General features: G+C 34.8%; 1 protein-coding gene across 2 annotated transcripts in view; it reads left to right on the top strand.

Annotated features, from left to right (window-relative positions):
• The first annotated feature begins 54 nt into the window (after positions 1-54).
• The window catches only part of tacc1 (transforming, acidic coiled-coil containing protein 1), a 45,823-nt gene continuing 39,585 nt past the window's right edge, over positions 55-6,292 (top strand). For both annotated transcript variants that reach the window (XM_087270491.1, XM_087270490.1), the window contains exon 1: positions 55-197. The gene's annotated coding sequence lies outside the window, so the exon portion shown is untranslated. The remainder of the gene's footprint in view (positions 198-6,292) is intronic.

Genomic DNA, 6,292 nt, shown 5'->3' with positions numbered 1-6,292 from the left:
AAAACATCCCGTTTCCATACAGAGTCATGATGAACTGCCCTCCCATCCGACGCCAGGAATTACACACAGCCAATGAACACACCAGCAGACTTTCACTCCGGCTCTTTAAATGTAGACACTCTGCTACTTCAGAACATTCAAACTATTTATAAAGACAAAAAAAGAAGATGACCAGACATTGAAAGACGTCGGAAAAGGTGAGGAAACTCTTTTATTAAGCTAGAATTTTACAAAAATGTGTCTCTTTTTTATATGACTGGAGGGAATTAAAGCCGGCGAGTCAGAATGTCAAAAGTTGTAAGACTGGGTCTCGTTTGAACAAACTTTGAACAGTTATATATTAGTTACAGTCCACAATGAAACGGAGTGTAGACCATATTAAATGTTTTGGTAATATTTTAGTTTTTGCGTTTTATGACATCTGACCGCCCTTCTGTTGTGAGTAACGTTAGAATCTTTTCAACGAGTCATCTTTGCGAATCGGAGCGTTCGTGGTTCTCGTGTCAACAGTTCTGTTACCTTTCTATCAAAATGTCCGTGAAAATGACATTTGAAGCGAATTAGGCTACTATATGTGCATGTCCAACAATTGTTTTATTGGTTAATTAGAACAAACTGTTCTAAAGAACCGAACGAGTGAGTCAAGCTTCCCATAAGGAGGGGAACAAACTTGAATGACAAATCAAGCATGACGCGTTTTGGACAGTTACAATGATAGTTTAAGGACTATATATTTGTCATAATTTAGCAGTCTACTTGATCTTGTGGTGTTCCAGCATCGCATGATTTCAGTTCAGTGGAGCACAAACAGAGAAATTCAGCAGAATTTTGGGCTCTGACTGACTCAATTAACATTCATTTAAATAACAGAAAAATATGAAGTAAAAATCTTAGAAATTTTAATGAGACTGAAGAAAAAAGTAATTACTTGTGTGTTGTAGTTTTGTCATTTAAAATATATGTCTTTGTTTGATAAGCGTTCACACATTCCTTTCCCTTAACAAACATTAAAACCTACAACCTTTTTACAAAAAAAACATAGTTTATTACATGGAAACACTGGTATAATTTTCAGAAACTTGTACTTTTAAAGCCATTTTCAAAAGTTGTTGTTTACTTAAGAAATTACATTTATACATCCCTGAGAACATTTGCTTCCTTTAACTACCCATGTTTATTTTAAGCTATATGCAAGTCACCATTTTTAGTACAGTCCAAACTTGGTCAAACTCCAGAATAAAAGGGTAGTGTGTTTTTTTCACAATTATGCCATCAAAATATAAAAACCCAGTTTGTGTAACTTACACACATCAGTGCACAAATTCCATAATCCTACAGTCCTGCGTTCCTTCTGTAGTCACATGGCCATCAGCTCATGGAAATGCCTGTGAAATGTAAATACTCACGTCATCAGGGATGGAAGCTTTATTTGGGTTATGCTGAAGGAAATTTGGAGCTGTATGGTCTTGTTAGATGGTCCGTCACGTGTGTTAACCGCATGAGAAAACTGACCTCTGCAACTGCGTTGCTTCATCCACTAATGCAAAGGTCAATTCACTCTCCAGGCTCATACAAAGAAAGACATTCAAGTCCCCAAACAGCCTACGCTCAGAAAGCTTAAAGAGATTGTTCACCCAAAAATGAAAATTCACTGTTAATCCACTAACCAAGGCCATTTAAGATGTGGGTGACATTTTTCCCAGCAGCTACTGCCACTGAAAGTAAAAAAAAAAAAAATCATATACACAGGCCAAAACAAATGATTACTCGTGGCTTATGACAATAAATTAAGATGATCTTATTAAGCGAAAGGATCTGTGCTGTGTTTGTTTTTGATATAAGAGAGGAAGTCTCTGATGACACGGATTCCATCCTCATATCCACAGTAATAGATGGCTAGATATTTAGCTCTTTATAGATATTTATTTTTTTACATGCTCAAGTTTACAAAGACATACAGTAGAAGCACACCATTTGCTTTCACAAGTTGACTAAAGTGCAGTGCTATCTGTTGGTCTTTGCAGATTTGAGCTATGTACTAAATATGTAGAAAAATGATTTTAGGAGATTTTAGGAGCAAGTGATGGCAGCAGCATCTCCATCTCTCACACATGAATGTGCTGCTGTTCAGCATCCACACACAATCTACACAAATCCATAAATGGTGCACGCTTTTATAGGTTAAGATTGAGTAGCCAATTAAACTGAGCTCAATGTGCTGTTACAAAGCAGACCAGCCATTAATGATATATGTTTCCCATGGACAGAATGATTCACCTCACAACGTCCTGTCGACTTAAAAAATAATGTTGAACAATCCTGTTAGGGGAAGCCAAGTTGTGGATGAAAAGGTAAATAATGCTCACTTTCTTGCACAGATTAATCGTTTTGAGATTAACAGAGTAAACGACTAATAAGGAGTTCAGATCAACACAGTTTGGCTACCATTTATTATTTTCTTATACTTGCAAGCGTGTAAGTGAATCCTCAATTTGAATCCTATTTGACATGATAAATAACCAATTTCACCATCAGCAATATAGCATCTTAGAGGGGCCATAATAAATATTATAGAGCAATGGTTCTCAAGCTGTGGTACGTGACCACTAGTGGTACATGGGCTTCCTTCTAGCGATCTGCAGAGGAATAGAATGTCATATGTACATGCGACATATATTTCAAAATTGATCAAAAATATAAATATGATGACATATACGAGGTCCAAGCAACATTTCCAGTTTTTGATGAACAGTTTACTATAGGTTAACACTTTACATTTAAGTAAGTATTTTTTCCTAGGTGGTACTTGATGAAAAAAGTTTAAAAACCACTGCTATAGAGCATTTGATTGGTCAGTTGACGTTGTAAAACGTTTTTTCATAATGTCGGAAATGACAAACCTAAAGCTTTGAGTGTCGATATCTTCTAATTGTGAATTGTGTTACTGTTTTGGAGCAGTCTAGATTAAAGATTAGCTAAGTAATACCCTAAGTACCTTTACCTTACTAACCAATTGGTACTAACACCAGAAAAACTTTTTGATTTGACATGGACTTTTAAAAAAACACTTTACAATAGGGTGTATTAGTTAATGCATTTAGGCAGCACGGTGGTGCAGTGTGTAGCGATGCCGCCTCACAGCTAGAAGGTCGCCGGTTTAAGCCTCAGCTGGGTCAGTTGGCGTTTCTGTGTGGAGTTTGCATGTTCTCCCCATGTTCGTGTGGATTTCCTCCGGGTGCTCCGGTTTCCCCCACAAGTCCAAAGACATGTGGTACAGGTGAACTGGGTAAGCTAAAATTGTCTGTAGTGTGTGTGTGTGAATGGGAGTGTATGGGTGTTTCCCAGTAATGGGTTGCAGCTAGAAGGGTATCCACTGCGTAAAACATATGCTGGATAAATTGCCAGTTGACATTCCACTGTGGCATCCCTGGATTAATAAAGGAACTAAGCCGAAAAGAAAAGGAATGAGTTAATGTATTTACTAAAATGAACTACATTTGAACAATACTTGTACAACATTTATTAATCATAATTTAATATATGTATTATTATCATCTTAATTCATGCTTGTAAATGTTAGTTATTGCACCGTGACTTAACATGAACTAACAATGATCTGCATTTTCATTAACTAACATGAACAAATACTGAAGTAAATGTATTGTTCAATGTTTATGTTAGCAAAATGCAATAATTAACATTAACTAATACAACCATATTGTAAAGTGTTACTAAAAAGTGTTTATTATTATTGTTATTATTATTATTTTGAAGGGGAATTACAAATTTAAGAAAGATTCTCCTATCTGTATTTAAGCTGATTTGCACATTGCCGAGGCACTAAACCATGAAACTAGGACCTGAATATGCATATTTAAATACAAAATAATACAATTCTGCTCATGCTTGTGTCAAATTAAACTTGAATTGGGCAGCTGTCTCAAAAGACATTTGCATGTGTATTGCATCATCTGGGCTCAGTTTTCTCTTTCTTTCTGGTAAGTTTCTTGAGGTCATAGAGTAAAGTCATATCTAAAAACAAAATAAACAGTAATTGCTTGTAAATGTGGAGTCTTGTGCCCATCAGTTGAGTTGAAGTGCTGGAGGGCAGTCTTGTCTTCTGAATCGGTTGTGTGTTCAAATACTTGGATCCGGACCCCTGCAGTGTGCAGTGGGCTATGTAATCGTCCCTTGTGGAAGGAGGATGTGGAAAGATGTTGAGTCAACAAAGGGAAGTTTCCCAGCCTGAGATCCTCATGGTTCTGTGCCTCCAAAAAGACTGATTAAATAGTGTGTGTCATGTTCAGTAAACTAAAGTTCTGCTTGCTATAAAACACACATCAGCTGCTTCTTTATACGTGGCTTCTGAGTGTTTAGGTTTAATGCATTGTTGAAGGCTATTTATGGAGTTGAAATTTGGGTTCCCTGAATGTCTTGATTTGATATTAGATGTAAACCTTGGAGAGCATTATGTGTTTTGAAGGAATCTCTATAGTGAGTTTTTCTGCTGTGGCATGTTTGCTCATCACTGCCAATAGAGGGCAGTCTTTAACAGATTTAGTCATAACTGAAACTAATAAACATCCTTGACATTTATCATTTCTAAGTACTCTATTATACAGCAATCCAGACTTCTTTTCCAAACCTTTTTTTTAAATTGCAAATATTACAAAACATTTTAATAAGTTTTAAATACATTTTTCTCTATTTCACAATCACTATTGTAGTGGCTAAAAAGATCTTTTTATTAAAAAGAAACTGTTATAAATAAATTCATTTAACTTCATTTCAATTAGCTTTAATAATTACTTTTTTGTCACTTTTATTACAGCAAAATATTTCTAATGCATACATTTAAATTGTTTATATATATATATATATATATATATATATATATATATATATATATATATATATATATATATATATATATATATATATATATATATATATATATATGTTTCAGTTTTAACCCTCTTTTGAGTTCGCTTTGTAATACTCATGAGAAAAAGTCCTGGAATGTTACTGAAGGTTACAATACTTTTGAACTGTTATGACTTATAATATGTAAAATATTGTAATCAATGTCAATTTAGTTACCTTATATGGTTCTTCACCCAATAAAAGGTTAAGTTACAAAATGTAATAGATCAATTTTAGAATTAAAATAAATTGCTGTTGCTTATTTTGCTTGATAATTGATCTCATCTAAATATAGAGCCATAGATGAAGCTAAATAATGCAACATGTGTACCATTGTGTAAAGCTGGGCGCACTCTGTATGATTTTGTTCATGATTTGAACATTTAAGACAAATTTAGTAAATCATCAAAGATTCATCTAATAGTCAGTTTGCAGATTGGCAACAAGTCCGCTGATTGGAGAGAACTGTGTGTTGGAAAAGTGTGTCTGTCATACCGAAGTGATAGAAACTCAATAATTCTATTTTTATTTATCTCCTGACGTTAAAATAGGATCCAAATCCTTCCCATTTTGAGGCGCGTCGCAACGTAAGGTAGGAGTGCGGTTTTCCCACCCACCAAATTGATTGACAGTTGTGTCTTAACATGTCTCTGTAGTAACACACATAAAAAATTTAAAAAGACAGGACGTGTGCAAAGCAACCAGGATTCAATCATCATCAAATTTGATCAAGTCTTTATCACCACAGCCACATGTCAGTACAATTATAAAAGCAGACGCTTCAATCCCGGCTTTAGATGTTAAACCAGGTTTATTTTGTACAATTACATAACGGATATCCATACAACAGTGGATATTAACGTGTATCCTGTCACATTTACCGTGCAAAAACAGTAGGAAGTTAAACGTTCGTGCTTTGTGAGTGTGAACTTTGTAACAACATTGTGTGTGACTCATCATTGCAGAAAGGCTTGAATTTACTCCACAACATATACATTAAATAATCACTAGGAAAGTTCTTACTGTAGTATTTCTAACAAACGTTACATGAGATCTGCTTCCTTTATGTCTGTCACTGTGCTGTTTATCTGACACAGCTAAGGGCGGAGATTGAGGCACAAAACATGACGTGATGATGTAATTAGTGCGACCACCACTTGTTCTAAACCCATCTTCTATTTTTTCTTTTCTTTTTTTTTTAAAGAAAAGCCATCGTTAAATATTGTTGTTGCCACCATTTAAATTGTAAATGAGTGATATATTAATGTTAAACTCTGGATCTCGTGTCTGTATTGTCATACAGTCTGGCATTGATTAATTGACAATTAACATCTAGGAAAATTTTTGTAAAGTCTTGACAGGCAACAAA

This window comes from Danio rerio, chromosome 10 (genome assembly GCF_052040795.2).
Source record: "Danio rerio strain M-AB ecotype USA chromosome 10, GRCz13ab, whole genome shotgun sequence".
Lineage (NCBI taxonomy): Eukaryota > Metazoa > Chordata > Actinopteri > Cypriniformes > Danionidae > Danio > Danio rerio.
The sequence above is the reverse complement of the archived record's forward strand: the minus strand, read 5'-3'. Positions and strand labels throughout refer to the sequence as shown.